The sequence below is a fragment of the Phasianus colchicus genome, chromosome 30 (assembly GCF_987193195.1).
Source record: "Phasianus colchicus chromosome 30, bPhaCol1.hap1.1, whole genome shotgun sequence".
Taxonomy (NCBI): domain Eukaryota; kingdom Metazoa; phylum Chordata; class Aves; order Galliformes; family Phasianidae; genus Phasianus; species Phasianus colchicus.
This window is the reverse complement of record NC_143465.1, coordinates 3,980,020-4,000,170: the sequence shown is the minus strand read 5'-3', so window position 1 is coordinate 4,000,170 and position 20,151 is coordinate 3,980,020. Positions and strand designations below refer to the sequence as shown.

General features: G+C 49.8%; 1 protein-coding gene across 3 annotated transcripts in view; it reads right to left on the bottom strand.

Annotated features, from left to right (window-relative positions):
* OTUD7B (OTU deubiquitinase 7B) overlaps positions 1-10,621 on the bottom strand; it is a 35,804-nt gene extending 25,183 nt beyond the window's left edge. Inside the window, exons 1-2 of one of the 3 annotated variants that reach the window (XM_090126837.1) lie at positions 7,743-10,432; positions 1,426-7,171 (exon numbers count right to left, since the gene is read on the bottom strand). The gene's annotated coding sequence lies outside the window, so the exon portion shown is untranslated. Of the gene's footprint in view, positions 1-1,425; positions 10,433-10,469 lie in introns of those variants that run through there. The other 2 variants (XM_031606332.2, XM_090126836.1) reach the window with 2 other exon arrangements.
* Between the last annotated feature and the right edge of the window lie 9,530 nt (positions 10,622-20,151).

Here is a 20,151-nt window from a genome sequence, read left to right as displayed (position 1 = left end):
CCAAGGGAGGGGTCTGCACCCCTCTAAGGTCCCCTCCTCACCCCTTTCAGGAATGGAATAAGGTCTCTCTGAGCTCAGAAATGCTGACAAAGTGTATGTGGGAAGAAACCACCGTTACCAAATTCACTGTTTTCCTCCCAGCATACAGTCCCTCACCTCTACGCTTTCCCGAGACATTGCCAAATCTCACCCATCCTAAACAGCTTTTCCTCATTTAATTTCATCACTGGGCTGCAGAGCATTTTGGAAAGCTGGCATGTTTTCCTTAATTGCATTTTCAGACATGCTAAAAAAAAAAAAAAAAAAAAAAAAAAAGGAGTAGAGAGTATGTATCTCCAAGCTCTTCAAACCAATACAAATCTTTATCTGAGGGGAGAAAGTGTGGAGTCCCATGCTCAGAGAGTTGACAGCTGGCTGGCACAGACCGAGTGCAGCGAGGCTTTGCTATGGACTCCAAATTAAAACATGTTTTTTATAATTTCAAAACAGTCATCAAGTTTAAATACCAGGCAGGAGCGCTTCCCAACAATTCTCCTATTGTGATAAGGCCCTATCATCTCCTTCAAATCACTTTTTGGCTACAAGCAGGAGACTTTCTCGCTGCTTTTGGCACTGATATCACCCTGCAGCCCAAACAGGGCAGGATCAGAGCTGGGATAAAGCAATCCCAGCTGCCAGTCATGCAGGCACGTTGGGGTGATTGCTTTGCAAACAGCTTTCCGGGAGCAAAGCTGTGGCCTATTACACACAGCCCACAGGCTACATACCTGTGGTATCTTGGCAGCACACTGGGAAGTGGCAGACATTCACGTTTACAACAATTTACCAAGAAAAAACAGCACCTGGCTCGCCAGGTAAGTGTCACCCTCACCTCACTGAGCTTCTCAGAACTTCACAGAACACCACTTCTTTGCCAAACGGCCATTGATAACACCACCCCCAGAGATGGGGATGCAAAGGCTCTGCCACGTAGGACCCGCATTCAGGGCTGGCCTCACACCAACAAGGCATTGTATCCTTCCTGAAACATTTGCATAAAGGACTAGAACAGATCACTGGGAAAGAAAAGTGCCTCATTCACAATGAAATCTGTGAACAGATTGATATTTGAATAAGAGCACTGCTATGCAGCGTACAATTGCACGTTGTTATTGCACTAAGGCAGTCAAATCTCCTGGAACTGTTGGGAGCAGGTGGAGCAGAGCAGCAGTGCATGATCACACAGCACCCATCCGGACAGTGCAGCAGGGTGTATGCCCACCTATATCCCCACTTCATGGGCAGAAGTTGCACTGTGAAACAGGGCAAGGTGTTTGCCTCTTGGCCACACCCATGCACACAAACTGGAGGCACAAGGCAAAAAGATGCAGCACCTTTATTTCCTCTCCTCGCATTCAGCTCTACCTTGAACTATGAAACACTCACTTGCATGGGACTAACCCAGCTGACTTCAGAACTCTTCTGCCATCTGTCTCAGGTTCCTAGCTGCTATCTCAACTGCCTTTGCTGAGTGGCTTTGCTGCTGCTTTCCAGCTTGCTTCCCCTTGGAGGCATTCTGCGATGTTGTCATCTCCTTATCCTTCAATGATAAGATCATGGGTATTAGAGCACCAGAGACAAGAGGTCACTGTCACATTGCTGCTCTTACATCTGCGCTAACAAAGACCCCAGCTGTCCCCCAAACACAGCAAATCCAACCTAAAAATTATTAATTTGCTACTGAAATCTTTGTAGGCTTTTTATTAGAAAGCATTATTTCACTGCGCTCTAACACCATTCTAAAGTTACGCAAACAGGCTCCTATCCAGCAGGCTGTAGAGCTACCTTCACTTTTCCTTCACACTTAATTTCCTTTACATTTTGTCTTCCATGCTTCCATCGCCACAAATCACACCGCAAACCTCTGAGCTGGTGGGAAGCCGAGCACTTGGATGCAACACCCAACATGAGGATTATTCACCTTACAACAACCTGCTAGGAAGCTGCCCTCCACCAGAAACCGTGGAGCATTAAATCAACTGAGAGCTTTCATCTCAGCCACCCCGATCACACACTCTCATCACGCTTTTATGGCTCTTCCATCGGTATTCCACATCGCAACAAGACCAAAGCGCTCAGCTGGGATGCCCCCTGCCTTTGCTGACAAACAAATGACTCCCCAGCCCCAGTTTTGGGGAAGGAAACCCCAGGGGAGCACGTACAGGACCAAAGCAAAGCGTTACACAACAAAGCTGACGTTGAAAAACAAGCAGAAGGCGTGAGCTCCAGAAGACACAAGGGTCCAGAAACCTCCAGAAGAAACCATACCTCACCCCTGCATCGGCAGCAGTTCCGGCAGCTCAGCAGGAGACATCCATGAGGCACATGCAGACAGAGCCCCATACCACCAACAGTGGTGTTGATATCCTCTTTAAGCTGTGTGTGACTCCTCATTTTAGAGACCACAATGTCCTCGTCTGTTCCGAATTCCTCAAGCTCAATGCCTCTTCTGCCATGATGCAAGCCCTGAGCTATGTGAAACCGGAGCGGGCATCAGGCTGCGCACTTCTTGTGCTTCCTAATTAAAAAACCTACGTTCAAAGTGATTGCTGGCAACCCTCAGACCTCAGGGTTACGCAGTTCTCCCAGAATTTGCCAGATAAAACTGGAATCAGTGCTTCAGACAGCCAACCTCTCCCACATTGCAAATGCCCGTAGCCTTCACACTCCATTCATATTTCCCCGGTTTCCCTCCAAAGACCATAAAGATAAGAACTCAGCTAACAGCTCTGCGCAGCTCACGCGGACCCCACGTGGCACACGTTCCCTGAGCTTCCCATCCTCCTTTTTCTTTAGGAACAGCAAGAGGAACTCCAGCCAACCTGCTCAGGTTGCTGCTCCCACTTCCAGCACAGCACCCAGAGATGGAACCAGAAATATTGAACTTCTGTCACAAAAGAATCATAGAATGGCCTGGGTTGAAAAGGACCACAGTGATCATTAGTTTCAACCCCCTGCTGTGTGCAGGGTCTCCAACCAGCAGACCAGGCTGCCCAGAGCCACATCCAGCCTGGTCTCAAATGCCTCCAGGGATGGGGCATCCATAACCTCCTTGGGCAACCTGTTCCAGTGCCTCACCACCCTCTGTGTGAAAAACTTCCTCCTAATATCCAAGTTAAACCTCCCCTGTCTCAGTTTAACACCATTCCCCCTTGTCCTATCACTACCCACCCTCATAAACAGCCGTTCCCCCTCCTGTTTATACGCTCCCTTCAAGTACAGGAAGGCCACAATGAGGTCTCCCTGGAGCCTTCTCTTCAAGCTAAACAAGCCCAGTTCCCTCAACCCTTCCTCATAGGAGAGGTGCTCCAGCTCTCTGAGATGACAGCATGCAAAGACAGACCAGTGACACCTCAGAGTGTGCCTGAATCCTTCACTTGGAAGAAAGCTGTCCTAAAGGCTCATTGTTTTTGAGGATGATGCTCCTACAGCATCACTGTTCTGCACTGCGGCTGGACACAAATGTGGGCACAGGACAACACTGGCACAGCCAAACCTTCAGGATTTCACATATTTTTGGAGCAGCCTGGCACGAGGTCACTCTTAACACAGGGGTATCTCCAGCTTCCAACACATCTCCCATGGACAGAAATGACTTTGTTAGGAAAAGCAAAAAATGCCTACCCCACAGGGATGTCACACCACTTAGCTAATGCTTGTAAAAAGCCATAAACAGCTTAATGAAGGCTCACTGTTATGAGGCATGGGGAGTACTCACAGCCTGTGTCTCAGCAGTGCTTGGTCAGCTATGGATGGCTCCAAGGCCCCACTGCCAGCACGTGAGAGCCTGAGCACCTCAGTGGGAAGGAACCCAAGAAACAGCCACACTGCTCCCACCTCGTGCTCGGAGGAAAGATTCTGGTTGGGATTTCACATATTCACCTGCAAAACAGCACACTGCTTCAATCTAATAACAGCCTAACAATGCCGTGCTGCTATGGATGCCCACCACACCACGAGCTTCTATGGCTTCTGCTATCACAGCTTTTAAAAGTCATTCACAACTGGATCACCTCAGGTTGAAACGCGCACATTTAGCACTGTCTGCAGCAATTTCTCCTTGAAGTGGTGAAATAAGGCAGGGGTTTATGAGGCAATAAACCCAGTGCATCAGTAAGGTGCGTCTGGAGCTCCTCCGAACCATTGGTCAGTGGTGGCTGTCACTGCTCCCCATGCTGCCAGAAGTCACTGTCCTCTGCTCAGGGCTGAGCACCTCCCTCACCCTCAGGGATCAGAGCTCAGGCTGCTCACTGAACCCCAGTTAAACAGCCACCATTGACCTTGCCTGAAGCAGGGGAGGAGCGCTCACACCAGCTGCTTTCCAGGAAGACGAGATGAAATAGGGACCTCTGGCACTGGAGCAAAGCAGCCACGGGCTGAGCTCCTGCCCAGAGCTGCAAGCAATGCACACAGGGTGAGCAGCACCAGCACCAAGCTCCTCTGTGCAGATGAGCTCCTGAAGGGGCCTGGGTTTAAACATGACAGAATTAGTCAAACACATTTCCGAAGAGCATATTTTAGAAGCGTATTAACCCAATTTCAACTATTTTGGGCTTTTTTTTTTTTAATTGAAGATTTACACCAACAAACAAACCAAGGTGTATTTGGCTTCAGTAATGTAGACTCCAAACAATGGTAAAAGGTTCTTGATAAATTAGCCCCCCATTGTGAGATATTCCAAAAATATAAAAGGCACCAAGTGTTGCTTAAATCAGGAAAAGCAAGAGAAGAGGAAGGGTCAGTGAGCCGGCAGCACCCTTCTGCTGTACGTGGGCATTTTGGGACAGAGCTCTGAGCTCCAGCATCCAACCCAGAGGTGTTGCACAGAATGGTTTCAGCCTGATTCATCGCTTTTTGTTGTCCTGCTCAGAAAGGATGGCTGAGTTCACTGCTGCTGGAAACATTTCCCCCTGTTTTGCTGTCGTGCCTGAACACGCTGTCATACTTCACAAGTGTGGTCCTCTGCTAGGAAGGCAGCAAGCCCTTGGTGTTAGCTCATGTCAGAGATGACTCCTGTATGAGAAAATCTTTTTTTTTTTTTTTTTTTTTTGCGAACAAACTCAGACTTCATACCCACAACCCGAACACAGATTAATTCTCCTCGTCACCTCACCATGACGCAGCCAGCTCTGCTTCCAGGAGCTGTTCCCATGGCTCTGCTTGGCACCGAATCACGCCAGTCAACGTGTGCCAACTGCTTTATCAGTTATGTGCAAACGCGAGAGGAGAGGAAAGCACTGGGAACAAACAACAGTATGCTGCTAAAACCTTCTGAACCACAAGCATTTTGGAGCCTTCCTAATTCAGCTTGCCTATGCAATAAGCTTTCCAAAGGCCAACCCTATCCAGACCAGCAGCATGGCATGAAATCTTCACTTCCAGCACAAAAGCAAACTGAATAGAAAAAGAAATGAAATGCAGCAGTCCCAGAGATGGGCTCACACACCAACAAACCCACAGCCCAGCAGTGCCCAGAACCTAACCCAGAGCTCCAGCACCACACCAGGCACTCCGAGGTGCCCTACATGTGGGTACAAACTCAAAGCAAAGCAAGAAACAGGTGTCTTCCACTGGGACTTGAGCATTTCCTGCTCGCTCAAGGCAGGACACAGTAACCAAAACTGTATTAGGAAACTTTACAGTTCCAGCCCAAGGAAAATGTTTCCTTTTGCGTCAAAAGCAAATGTACTTCACTTTGTCTTTCGCTTTTAAACTTGGGCTTTTAAATCAACATCATAAAAGACAGCAGCAACTGAAGATGACTGTCAGCATCAAGTGCATTTGAATACTCCCTTTGCAGTGCACATGTTTTAATTTTCAACTGAATTTGGGTTGGGTGGGTGTTCCCCAGCCTAGTTTCTGAATTCTGTTTTCTTAAGATTGGGGCATGCTGACATCACAATGCGCTGCTGCACGCGGACAGCAGGAAGCCTTCGAGGCGATGTGTGCTCCCTAACGAGGAGGGAAATAAGTACCAGAGAGAGAAAGGGTGGGCTGAGCAGAGCAGAACCACGCTGGGGCCTTCGGGAAGCAGCAGCAGATCCACATGATGGGTTTGTGTAGCCTGTTGTTTTAATGCAGGAGACAGCACCTTGCAGAAGGCACTCTGCATGAACTCCAGACTTTAGCACTTCACCTGTAGGCTCCTTAACTTCTCCTTGCTTCTCAGCAAGGCAGTGCTGTGCTCTGCCCAATGCATGCAGGATCCAAGCAGAGCCCTGCTTCCAGGGCAGCGATGCAATGGTGTGATTACGCCGTGAGTCACACACAGCTTGGAACTATAATAAGCTCGATCCACAAACAGCATTTCTCGCTCAGTCACCACACCCATAAAAACAGAGAGTGAAAGCCATGCATCCCAAACCACAGCCAGGACGGCTGCACCTACCGCGGCTCAGACCTTTGCTCTTCCAGGCAGGGAAACAACATGTGCAAAAACGTGACCATGTCTGCCTCTACCTGAACCCTTCCAAAGCCAGGCAGTGACAGGCAGTGAGGAAAATAAGGGATCTGATCATCTGTGTGAGGGCTGAAGGGACAGACACCCATCTGCTCACTCTCTCTGTGTGAGGCTACTCCCAGGCTGACATCCCAGTGAGCACACGGACTTGGCACACACGTCAGTGCTTCCAGCAATAAAGTCTGCAGTGCCTCCAAAAGTACCAAAGGTAAAACACCACCAAAAGCTCATGAAAAACAAGATGAACGTCAGAGAAAAGGCACAGAAGCAAAGCAACCCGCAGCTCCCCGCATTCTCCACATAGAATGCAACAGCAGTCCTGGTTTGTGAGGAGTTTCAGCATGACTCCCAAAAGCTGAGTGGGGAGGGGAATGCATCCTGCTCCTCCATGGCAGATGCAGGGACTGTGTGACCGCTCCCAACCAGATCAGGCAAATTAAAAGAGACCACAGGAAGAAATAAAAAGGAAACAAGGGAAAATAATGAGGCGTACCTCAGCTTTGTCACTTGTCTGTTTCAGAAAAATGGGGAAAAAAAAAAATCAAGTGTGCTTAACCAAATAAACGCTCCACTGGAAATGGATTCAACTCACAGCACAGGGAAGATGGACTGTGGTATTCAAGATTGTAACTTTAAGGGGCTTTAATTTTCTCCTCCAAAGTGCTTTGGTTCCTGTGGGTGAAAAACAGCATGCTGAGTGCTAATTCGTCTCCTTTAAAAGCAATGCATGTAAAACAAAGCTATCACCACACATCTGAGACATCCACCAAAGCCATCTTGAGCTTTTGCTCATAAATATGACTGGATAGCCACACTACAAAATGCACTCCAAACCTAGTGATGCTGGTAAAGGACTCAAGGCCCAGACCCAGACACCCACTGCTCTGCTGCCAGGGAGGAATCATCCCCCCATTCCTGCCCTGCTTTACAAAGCTCCTGCAGAAGTTCTCACAGCTGCAGCAAGACTGAACTTTGGGACCTCTTAAACAAAAATCTGCCCCAACCTGCATGGAGCAGCATTCAGCTCTGATGCAGAGCATAATGCAGGCTGGTTGCCTTGCCCTGTCCCATGCCCTCTGCAGCCTGGGTGCAAGCCTTGCCCATGGGAAAGGCTCATGATGCAACCCAAGGCAAGCTAGGCAGGACTTCAGTGTCTTAAGCAGCCCACACCTGTGCTGACCAAGCCCTGCTCTTTACTTGCTAAGCCTTATCAGAATAGCTACCAGCAAAATAAGCTACTCACATGGCTGTGCTCCAAGCAAGCGAGATGGAAAGCAAGGCAAAACTAACACAGATGTTTGTTCTTGTGATGTGAGGGGTAGACTGAGGTCGGGGTGGGTGTAGCACTGCGCTTTCTGCTTGGCACAGCCGTGTCTGAACCCAGATTTCCTGGGTCATGAAGACAGAGCCTTGGAAGCCTCTGCAGGACTGCGAATCTGTGGCACAATCTGTGCTGCTCCAGGACAGTACAATGCCTTTAACAAAGGGAAAAACTTTCTTAAAAAAAAAAATATGCTGCTGCTCAAGAAATTCAGAGCACAAGGAAAGCAACAGTTAAGCAAGAGTCACACTTCACAAATCTTTGTTATGACTGTTTTCATACGCTTAGCTTCTCTTAGGAGAGAGCTTTACCCTATTTTCATGGGTTACAATCACCTGCTTTCCTTTGCTCTAAATACAGCTGTACTAATTTTGATGTCCAAATGATTCTAAAGCTTGAGCTGCAGAACACTGAGGTGCAGCAGGGGAACAGAGCCTCAAAGCCACATGGACATCAGCTTCCAATGTGGATGGAGCGGATCTGTTACCTCTGCAGCATTGCTTTCCATCCATTCCTCTTTCAAGAGGGTTTGCACTTTCCAGGTTGAATTCCAACCCCCACCTTTCTATTTCCAAATAGCCCTCAAAGCAAAGCAAGGGTTCACACTCCAAGTGCCCACAGCAGTGCCTCAATACAGAGCTGCTCAGCACCAAACACACTGCAGCGCACTGAGCCCTGGGCAGCAGGGCCACACTCCCACGAGCTGCAGGATGACCCATTGTAGCTCCCTTCCTGTGGTAGCCAGACATGAGGCATGTACCTAAAACAAACACGTGGAAACCCAGCCTGAGACAAATGCACCTGCCGAAATCAGGCCATGACTATTTCCACCCCAGAACTAGGCTCCACAGGGCCGAGCACTTTGCTTCCAGGGGCTGCAGGCAAGCAGAACGTCTGCACACCAGGCACAGCTGCTTCCTCCTCCAGTGAACCTCTCTGTGTCAGTATCAGTCACTTGAAAAGAGGGGTTCGCAGTCCGTAGCACGGTCAGAGCTGAGGCACTTGTTGGAGGGATGCTCCCTGCCCATGTTGGGCAACGTCATATTGCGCTGTCACTGCACCACATCGAGTAGCAGATATGGGACCAGCAGCTTTAGGAAGTTTCTCAGCTGTCAAATGCAGCAGAATAAAGGCCATCCGCTCCTGCACCATCTCCTCTCTACGCTCCCACTGTCAGCTTCCTTTTTCAGAGGGAAAAAAAAGTGCAGCTTAAGCATCACTTTTGGTGATGCTTAACCTGACATTAAGCATCACTTTTGGTGGCCCACACCCGCTGTTTCATGTTACCACGTCAACTGCTGTCCTCATATTCCTTTGGAACAGCAGCTTTGTCATGCTGCAACTATTGCCCCAAGGCCAGACTGGATGTGGCTCTGGGCAGCCTGGTGGTTGGCAACCCTTACCTGTGGCAGGGGGGTTGAAACTAGATGATCTTTGAGGTCCTTTTCAACCTAGGCCATTCTATGATCCTTTGAAGTTTGCCTTTACAATTAGTGCTGTGAGGCATTGGGCTTTAACAGCTTTTCCTTAAGAAGCATGAAATCCCAAGCAGTTGTGCTATCAGCATTTCACACTATGGCATGCTGCTATCCCGAGGACAGCGGGGGCCAAACACTGCATGAGGCAGAGGACAACAGAAACCCAATGCTGGGAACCCAAAGCTTCAGGAGCTCAAGGCCTGGTGACTGGAGCCCAAAGCACAGCTTCAGGAGCCCAAAGCCTGGCGTCTGGAGCTCAAATCAGCAGCACCAGCTCCGACAGCAACGAGCTCAGCCATGCTGAGAGCTGGAAACACACACTGTACTCAGACAGAAGAAATCCAGCTCTGTCAGCAACCCCGCGCAAACAACTCCAGCCACCACGTTTGGACTTATCCAGCTCTGTGCCCGAAGCTGGCGATAGCACCGTTATTTACAAACCGCCCTGCGATTCGAGGCTGAAAATCGCACCCTGTGCCAGGTTGACACATCGTGCCATCCATGCCCAGGCTGACGGCACCCCAGGTTACCGCCCGTCCATTACCGCGAGATCCCTGCGGGTGCCGGGACTCAACCTCGCCGACCAGCGTCCTGCGGTGACCGGGCAGAAGCCGATTCTCCTCCCAAGCTCCGGAGCTGAGAGCTCCCCGGCCATTTATTTCCACTCTTCCGTCCCTGCAGCTTTCACCCTTCGGGCCCGGCGGAGCTCAACGCCGGCAGCGGCCGCAGGGAACGGCGGAACCGCGGAGTCGCGAGGATTTCCAGGTTCCAGGGAGCGCTGAGGCCGTGCGGCCGAGAGCGGCGGAAAGCAACAGAGCGCCGTTCTACGGGACGGGCACGGCACCGCCCGCACCCACCGACGCTCCGTCCCGGCTCTGCGAGGCCATCCCCAGCCGCCGAGGATCGGCGACGGCGCGCTGGGTCTTCACGCCCGAAGCGTCGCTAACGGCTCCGGGGGGAGCGGCTCCGGCGCCGGGCCCCACCTGGGATGACCGCCCCACGGCCCTCCACCGCACCGGGCCGCACCGCGGGGCCTGGGATCGGGGGGAAGCGGGGGGATCCCCACGGCCTCCCGGCCCAACAGCGGCCTCGAGGCCGCCCCGCAGAGCCGTTCCGCCGAGCCCGGCCCGGCCGCGAAGAAAACTTTCCCGAGCGCGGCGCCGGGGTTTACCTGCGAGCGGCTCCGTGGCGCTGCGCCGCCGCCGAGGCCGCGCTCCCCGAAGGGCGGGAGGGGAGGGGACGGCGGGAAGGGAAGGGGAGGGGAGCGCGGTGCCGCCGCCGCCCGCCCGGAACGCCGCGCCGCCCCCGTTCCCGCCCGGAACGCTTTCGGGGGCGCACGCGGCCGCCCCGCCGGGCAGCGCCGGGCCAATGGTGGCGCGACGCGGCCCCGCCCCGCCCGCACGGCGCATGCGCGGGGCAGGGCGGGGGGGCGAACGGATGAGGTGGTGGAGGTCTTGTGCTGCCTGCGTGGGAGCCGTGGCCCTGCAGAGGGTTTTGCCCTTGTGTGGGGCCTTCGTGGGGTCTGCATTTCTGTGCAGGACCTGTAAACCTCTGTGGGTTCCGTACGTGGCCTAAGTGAGCTCGTTATTGTTCTCATGGAGCCTGTATCCCCTGCGTGGGACCTGTACCCCTATATATAACCTGCATGGGGTCTGTACCCCTATATAGAGCCTGTGTGGGCCTGTATCCCTATATAGAGCCTGTGTGGACGTGTACCCCTATATAGAGCCTGTGTGGGGCCTGTACCCCTATATAGAATACACAACATTGGCAGGGAGTTCCCACTCCTCCCCATTCTGATTCTCACAGAGGTTCCTGTGTCTGCCAGAGCAACCCACAGCGCACGGCCTTGCTGAGCTCCCCAACCCCGGTCTTGTGGGGTGTGCCGTGGGAACAGCAGCTGAGTGGGCAGGGGCACGGTGCATGGCAGGCAGCACAGCCCTGCTGCTACGTGCCTCACATTCCCCGTGCTGTGGGTGCTCACGGCCAAGGGCAAAGCACGCTGAAAATGTGCCCTGGTTCTGTGCTGCTGTTCAGAGCTGGGAGGATGCGTTCTCACAGAGCCAAATCAGAAGGTTTGGTGGCACTCGAGCCACTTGCGCACTCCAGTTCTGCCCCTGCTGCAGGAGCCTCCAGTTGGGAGTTTTGCTGCTCTGGTTCATCTCTCTCCATACACATTCTCCTGGTGCAGCACAGTGAAAGTGGGGATGGGCCCCAGGGAGTGGGGCTGTTGAAGGCCGGTGGCGAACCCCCACATGGGGCCCATCATGTGCAGCATTCAGCTGATCCCAGCACTGAATCACAGCCTTTGTTCTCCACCAGCAACCTAGCATTGTTTATGTCTCTCACAAAAGGACTGTTTATCGTGTCGGGCACAGAAAAGTCCTGTAAAGAAAGAACACACTGTGCTGTGGAGTCCCAGTCCCCCAGGAGCCTTCCCCATCACCCCCCATAGCAGTGTTTGTTCAAAGCAGAGATCTTTCTGAGTGCCCCTCATTTCCCAGCAATCAATAGCAGTGGTGTGACAAAAAGTCCCACTGCCTGTGCAGGCTTTGTGTCATCCCCCTGTGCCGTTTCTTTCCAGCTGCTTGCAGTGATGGTGACAGGTCAGCAAGGCAGAGTGTTACATGAAAATGAAATCTTTCCTCTTTTCTGTCAGTTCTAATTTAAATTTCAGTTTCCATAGCTGGGATAACTGACTTTGTCAATGAATTTGCCTCTGTAAGTGCCACAGACAGAAGAGAGGAATGAGGCCTCCACAGCTCTCATTAGTGATGCTGGCACTGCTCCGCTAGCCAAAACCAGGCAGGGATACTGCCACAGACACACTAGCCCCCTGGGCTTCTGACCCAACTTCAGCCACTGCTGAACAGCCCAAGATCTGAGGAGAAACTGGCCTGAAGGAAAAGCTCAAATGCTGGGATTGCAGGGTGCCACTGCACCACCTTGTCTGAGCCCATCAAGCTTCCATGGTTTGCCTTCCTTGTGCTTTCTCCAAGGCAGCCTCTCTCATGCTTAAGAGATCATCTCTGCCAACAGCTGACAAGTGGTTCCTTCAGGCTTTTCCCTTTCCTTATTTTGCGGAGAGCCCATCAAAGTCCTCCTCCAGGACTGAGGTTAGTGGTGTGCTCAGTCTGCACAGGCTCTCCAGTCTCTCCATTTCTTAGTTTGTTAATGCTTTTCTCACATGGGTGGATAAAGATTCTCTTCTTGCTCTTCTCCACTGCCAAATACCCATGCACCCTGCTCCTGGCCAGGACTTCTTGCAACCACACACTGCATAAGGAGCATTAAGCAACAAGTACTTCTGCAGACAAAGACAACTGAGCAGCTCAGCTCCTCTCTCCTGCAGTAATCCAGCTGCAGAGTCCAGAGGCTGCTATGTCATGTCCTCCAGCAACTGCGCACTGTTCCACTTACCTATATGGAGCCTATTCACCTCAGTGCTTTTATTGGTACTGCTCTTCCAGACATGCGACGGTCTGCTCCCAAATGTCGACCCTGATTTCATCCAATGCTGTGACCCTGTCACTGCAATTCAGAGTCTCTGTGGAGCAGCCCTGTCCCGGGATGCTGCCAGACATCCAGCAATCACAGCCACTTCTGTCAGCAGATGCTAAACTTGGAAATGCAGGATGGTTCTTAAAATACATCCTGGCACCTTGGTGGGAATTGGGCCTGGCTGCAAAATGCAGAGCAAGGAAAGAACTTTTTGGAGGAGAGTGCAGGCAGCAGGCGTGAGTCTGCCAAGATGACTCGATCCTGCTGGAATCCAATCTGATTTTATCAATGCAGTGCTCTCAGCATGGGGCATAGTGATGAAGGGTGACAAATGCTTTCCCAGCAGTTTGGCAAATGACTTAAAGTGACATTACTGCAGTGTCACCTGCACAGCAGTGCTGTTTGGAGGGGCTCTAACTCTGTACAACCCTGAGAGAAATTGGTGTGAATCTACATTGTGGCTGCTTCTTTGCTCATCCTGCATGCAAAAGCAATCCTTAGCAGAACGCAGGTCTGTATCCGGGGGTACTAACACAATACGAATGGTGATAGCAGGGCAGCTTCCAAATTTGCTCACCTTCTGCCCTGCCAGGGTGGCAGGAATGGCATAATGCCATCCCTGATGCCAGACACTGCGTCCCTTTGAAGGACAGTATGGTTCCATTCTTGCTGCTCTCTATGGTGCCATCACTCTTCCAGCAGCATGATGCAAGCTGCACAAAGCTGTGTGGAGTCTCACCCACCTACATCAGCTCTGGCCTGTCCACTCCAGCCCTCCAGAGTCTGCTTATGGATTTTATTTTATTTTTTCCCATTTGAGTGAAAACTTTCTCAGAATTTCCTGGCTGGAAATCTCACAGCAGCTCCTGCTCAAGTCGCTCCTCAGGTGCCAGATAAATAATAGTGCTTTGCACTTCTAAAGAGCCTTTCATCTGAGGTCCTGGGTTTACTCTGTTCACTTCATAAACGTGGGAGCAGCCCTCAGTTCTGGGAGGTTTATAGACCCTTTGCATTCCCAATGTGTCAGCTGCAAGGTGGTGGAGGATAGCAGGATTCCCAACATCCAGCCCCAACGTGCCATAGCAGAAAGTAAAAACTTCACTCTGGACAGCCCAGTGCCAACTGCTGAAAATGCAAGGTCTGAGCATCACCTTGTGTTATCCTTTTCAGAGCATGAGCAAAGGAATGGTACAAGATAAATTGCTTTCACTCAGTTTCTTTGTGATGAAAGTGGAGCCTTCAGTTGGTTGTTTGGGTTTCAGTTGGATCACTGTCAGAAATCATGTGAGAGAGAAAATAATGCAGGAAAATTGAAGAGTGTGGCAGTGCTGGCAAGAGCTTTGCTTTGTAAAACCCCAAAGGAGAAATCAAATCTCAGCTGACTCTGGGTTTGGATGGACTTGGTGCACCCGTGAACTGCTCAGTTTAATTTTGTGACAGCTGGGGTGGACTGTCTTTTTTTTCATGCCATGAAAATTAAAACAAACAAACAAACGTACATACAAAAAAAACCCCACATATTTTAAAACAAATTAAAAGCCCATAAAAACAGAGGCAAACAGAAGCCTTGGGTCACATTTGTCTTGGATACTGAATATTACCACCCCTTCTATGAAGAGCAAGGAAGACAAAATGCGTACATGGGGTCTCTGGCTTTTGGCATGGAAGCCTCTGCTGGCTGATGCTGCTGTCGAGCCCCAGGTGCCCTCCCTGAGGTTCACACTGAGTTTGCTCCCTTGTGAGCACCAAAAATCAGTGCTGCTCCCTAGCCTCAGTATAGCCATGCTGCACTGGGAGCAGTCTCCAAGAGCTGACTCCCAGGGTTCTAAGCTTCCAAACTCTTCCAGTTTCGCAACAGTGATCCTCACTCCTCTGGCAGCAAGGAGCATCTTCACACAATGGGCAAAACAAATAGGTTTTCTGCTTCTTCTGAAGCTTCAGACATCAATCATCAGTAGAAGAAATAGGCAATGTGTCCAGCACAGCACAGGGTAACAAAGCAAAGCTAAAAGCCTGCCATCCTTCCAGCATCCCCAACAGCCTCACAGCATGACAAGCCAGCACCTCTGTAGCACTTTGCATCACAGATGCAAAGGGAGATTAAAGTACAGCCCTGACCGAGTGCAATGACTCGCTGGATTTGCTGGGGGACGTTAGGATAAAGCAGTAGAGTGCCATAAAGAGGATAAGGGATTGGAGTCGGCGAGGATAAAGAGAGAGGAACAGATGGTAAGCACTGCCAAGACGCCAGAGAAGTGAGCTCAAGACATGGGCTGCTGTTGACAGTGCTCTGTACAGCACTCATCTCTGCAGCAAAGAGAAATGTATGACAACAGAGCATGGGGATTTGGGGGACACAGTCCTTTCAGCTTTACTTGGCCTTGACCAGTTGGCTCTGGACTGACTTGTGAAGATGTCTTAAAGATGATGAAAGGCTTTTCTTGCCTTAAAACTCACTGGAGTTTTTCCAAAATTGCATGGAGTGGCCAATTAACTCCACATAATTGATGTATGTGTAGTGTTTCCAAAAGGCAGTTGCTGAGGTTCTGGATCCAAAAGCACCTTTGGTGTTTTTTTTTTTCTTTTTTTCTTTTTTTATGTTTTCCCCCATCACTGTTAAAAGGAGGAACATAATAAGATTATGAAAAAATAATGAGGTGAAGTGAACCACTGCACATAATGAAGTGCACTCATTTTCCAAGGGCAACAGGAAACCACAAGACTTACTGTAGGCCAGCTGAATAGATGCAGAAATGGTTCCCAAGGCAGTTAAAGGAGTTGCTTCTATTTTCTGGATGGGGACTGGAGTGATGCAAATATATTGCTTCCTGTTCATGGCAAAGAGATAGGTTAGGAAAATTATTTCACATTAATGAAAAGCAGAGGAAGAAACATCACAAGAGGCACAGGCACAATTGTTTCCAAGCAACTCTTCTATTTTTCAAAGTTAGCAAGGATTTCAATTCCATCCTGCTGGCAGCAGTTCGTTTTGCCAGTGATCTGTTTTTCCTCTCTCTGTTTCTAAGGTTATTACCCCTTTACTGACCTGATAGGAACATAATTTTGTTGCTGAAGTGAACAGGTTAATTGAGAAGAGTAGTGCTTAATTTCTGGCACACTTCCATAGTTGTGCTACCTTTCTGATGGGCCGATCTGATGTTTGCAATGGCAGCGCCATGGCACGCATGGATGGGAATAACAGGACTCAAGTGAAAAACTGACAGAAAGATGGGAGTTGTCCATGCTGGCATGCTCACACCATTTGATACTCCAGTGCTTGCACACACTGGACTGCTTCCACCGCAGCTTTGCACATGAAGCAATAATAGGGTGCATAGAAGGATTACCATCTCTTCCACCTTGACACCTGCCCAGGTGCCTTGCTGCAGTTCTGCCCTTAATAACTGGAATGCCAGATGTCAGCCAATGGGTCCTTCAGGCACAACGACATCAGTGCAAAGCAGGGGCTGACATCAGAGAAGCAGTGACAGCTGACTTCGAACAGCCACTCAGTGAGTCTGGCTTCACAACCAGTCCCAAAAGGTAATCAGTCAAGAGTTATCCCATGGCACTGTTTACACCAGGATGGTTTGCTAAGCTCGAGGAAGTCTGCATTGCAACCTGAATCTCTAGGACTTGGTAAATCTCAAAGATGGTGAAAGAGCCAACCTTGGCTGCTGCAGTACAGATGGTGAAAAAATATTTTCCTACATTAAGAATGAAACAGAACTCTTTAAAGATGTGGCGTATGAATCAAAGGTTGCAGAGGGAAGGAATGCTTTGCTATGGGGAAACGTGCAGTGTCCATGCATGCTGCCTCAACCTCATAATGAGGAAAGGAACACCTACTCCCTTTTTCACTAATGAAGATAAAAACTGATCTCTTAAAATAGACAGCACCGTAATCCTTGGACAATCCTCCTAACTAAACTTAGGTTATCCAAATCTGCCTCGAAGCAGTTACTGTGCTGTTTAAATAGCAACTGGACCGGAGTAATTATCAGTGAGATAAGCAGGATTTTAGTGAAAATGCAAACTCTTCTCTGGCAATGTGAAATCAGGGCCAGGCTCCAGCAGCAGAACACAGCTCACAACCCACCGTGCCTTTTTCTATGGCTGAATATCTTGTAAGCACAATGCTTTATCTCCAGATGTGCCCAATTCTCCCTGCATTGGGCTAAAATCCATCAGCTGATGTCTCAATGTAGACATTCACACTGGAAAGGGGATGCAATGCCACAGCTTTGGATGCAGTGATCGGTTTCATTCATTCTATGATACATCACCTGGAGTCTTCTTCACCTGTCTAAGTTGCAGCAGTCGTGCAATGGAAGAATATCCCACCCCTTAGCAATTACATGAGTTTCAAATCCCTTTGAGCTTAAAATATTAAAATAACAAAATAATTATTGAGTTATTTTTTGATTTGCAGTTCCTTGAGGCAAATCTATCGCTACAGAAAAATGGCAAAAGCGTAAAAAGATATTTGCATTCCTTTAGGGACAATTTAAAAGATGTATTGAAGGAGCTCACACTCTAGGCTTATTTAGTTGAAAAAAATCATCACTGACATTGTTACAAAACCATTCTCAAAGAAACTGGACAAATAATTAAACGATGACTACTTTCCAGACACTGTAGCACTTCAAACATAAAGAAGGCCAGAAAGCAATAGGCTGCCATTAAATACCATTTTTTATGTTGTTTGCAGCCTTTGTGCACACCAAGCAGTGCAGTTTGCCACACATACCCTCCACCAACTCTTAAGCAAGGAGTCAGTCAGTTTGAATACAAGAAATAAAACCAGGTGCACGGACCATGGTTTTTTGTCCAGAGAAATCGGAAGAGATTGATTTTATATATAATTCCGTGGCCTATAACACTCTGTAGGAAGATCACCCTGAGTGTTCAAAGGATAAAATAGATTTGAAACATGCTATTCGTGGGCAATCTGAGCATTGCTGGAAGACAACACATTTGTTGCTGACCCAATGGAGAAAAGGGGAACTGCTAAATCGGAGGCGAAAGGGGGGATTTATGCATTGATCCATTTCTCTATAAATAGGGATGTGACAGTTCGACGCTCTGTTTGCTCAGCCACTTTTAGCTCCGTCACTGGAAATAGCACCTAATCCCAACTGCAGTTCTTACTGTGATTAGTGGGAGCGAAGGCTGCTCTGGGCAACAATCGGAGCTGGTACTCCTGTAACAAAGCATTGCCTCATTGTATTCAACGTTCAGTAACACTCCTGGTGCTTTGAGGCTGGAAGTGATCTGTTCTGCTTTGCCACACGTTCAGCACTCAGCAGCACAACAGAGAGCTGTGAAAGTCTGCATCAGAGGCTTGCAGTGAGGGATGTGCCCATCTGACACAATGGGAGCAATGGGATCACCTGGTGTGACATCAGCTCTGCAGCAAACATGGGAATCTCAACTCCTAATCTTCAATAGGAGTTGAAATGAAAAAAAGTTTGCAATTTTAGGCATAAGAAGCAGAAGGACTGGTAGTGGAAAAAGGAAAGATGAGAACTGTGGAAAGAAGAGTGAAAAAACTTCTCAGAATATGAGATTTGCAGAAATACCCTTTCTGCAATGGGTGATAAAGAAGGAAAAAAAAAAAAAAAGAAAAAGAAAAAAAAAGGGTCTAATGCCATCTTTCCCAAAAAGAAAAATTATCCGTGTTTGTTCTTTCCATATGACAGGATGAGAAACATTAGCTGACACACCTGAAGGCTGTGCTGCCATTCAACAAGACCTGGACAGATCAGAGAGTTGGGCTAAGAGGAACCTGATGAAATTGAATGAGAGCAAGTGTAGAGTCTTACACCTGGAGTGGAACAACTGCAGCGTCAGTACAGGTTGGGTTGTGAGCTGCTGGAGAGGAGCACTGATGATATCAACTCTTTGAAAGGCTTGATAACTGCAGGACAAGGGGAAATGGTTTTAAGTTGAGGGAGGGAAGATTTAGGTTGGATGTCAGGGGGAACAGATGGATGAGGCCAGGCTCTTCTTGGCAGTGCGCAGTGATAGGATGAGGAGCGATGGCCTCAAACTCGAACATAAGTTCTGTACTAATATGCAGAATAACTTCTGTACGGTTGGGCTGCCCAGGGTGGTTGTGGAGCCTCCTATGAGATACTCAAGACCCCTCTGGATGTCGACCTGCACCAGGAAACTGCTGTAGCAGAGGGTGGGACCCTTCCAAACCCCGAGATCCTGTGATTAGGCTGCCTACCAAGAAGGCGTAAACTCCTCCCCGAGCTGTGCGAGGAGACAACCACCGCAACGCAGTCGAATTCAGCGATTCGGCCATCGCAGCTGCGTTCAAAGCGCTCGGAGACCGCAGCGCTTTCCCGGCCCGGCGCCGGCACTCACAGACCAACGCGGCGCAGCGGCCGCACGGAGCGCTGCTCACCTTTTCCCGCTCCGCTAGCGCCCTCTGTCGGAGCGCTGCGGGAACTGCACCGCCATTCTAAAACGCCGTCGATCTTTTGCAGCTGTCTCCATTAGTTGCATTTTGGGCTGTTTATGTTTAATTCGTTATCTAATCTAAGCTGCTGCCAGCTTCTCCTTACGATCCAGTGCTTAATGAAAGCTGATGAATAGAAAAGGCAGAAGTAGTCCTTGTGCTGGGACAGGGACCAAAGTAGGGCCGCGCACAGCACCACAGCTACAGACAGCAGGCAGGGAGTGGATGGAGTCCTGTGGGGCAGAAGAGGGTCAGGAATGAGGCACGGCCCCACACGGTGCCAGAGGGGTTGTTTGGGAGTCCCACTGGTAGCAGTGGGAGTCTGGGTCATCAGCCCACTGCCGGGAGCCCGGCTGCTGGGCATAGGGAACTGAGGGGACACTGATTGTATCTCCAAGGCGAGCCCATGTCTCCTCGCCCGCTGCTCATCCTCCTGTAGGCAAACACAGGGGAGGGACACTGGTCAGGTCCTGCTGTGCAGCCAGGGCTCATGTGGGAGAGCGGTAGCCCAGCAGCACAGCCGCAGTGCTGCAGGGAGCCCCGTTCCCAGGGAGATCCCCATTGGGTGGGGTGGGGGTGTGGTTATTTTAACGACTGCTTTTTGGATTTGATGTTCATGAATGAACAATGATGTTCATGCCTGAGCAACGCAGAGGAAGGCAATGGGAATAATAGGGCAAAGAAAGGAGAATGCATGAGAAAAGCAAGGGAAAAGTGAGTGGGAAAGGACGGGCCATGAATGGACTGCTCGTCCGCACCTGGAGTGGTCAGTAGAAATTCCTGCACTTTTTATGCCTTCGAGTGCTTGGAAGTCACTCTCTGGAGGTCTAATCACAATAGAGATTGGAGGACTGGCTGCGCAGAGTGGTTAGAGCAAAGATAT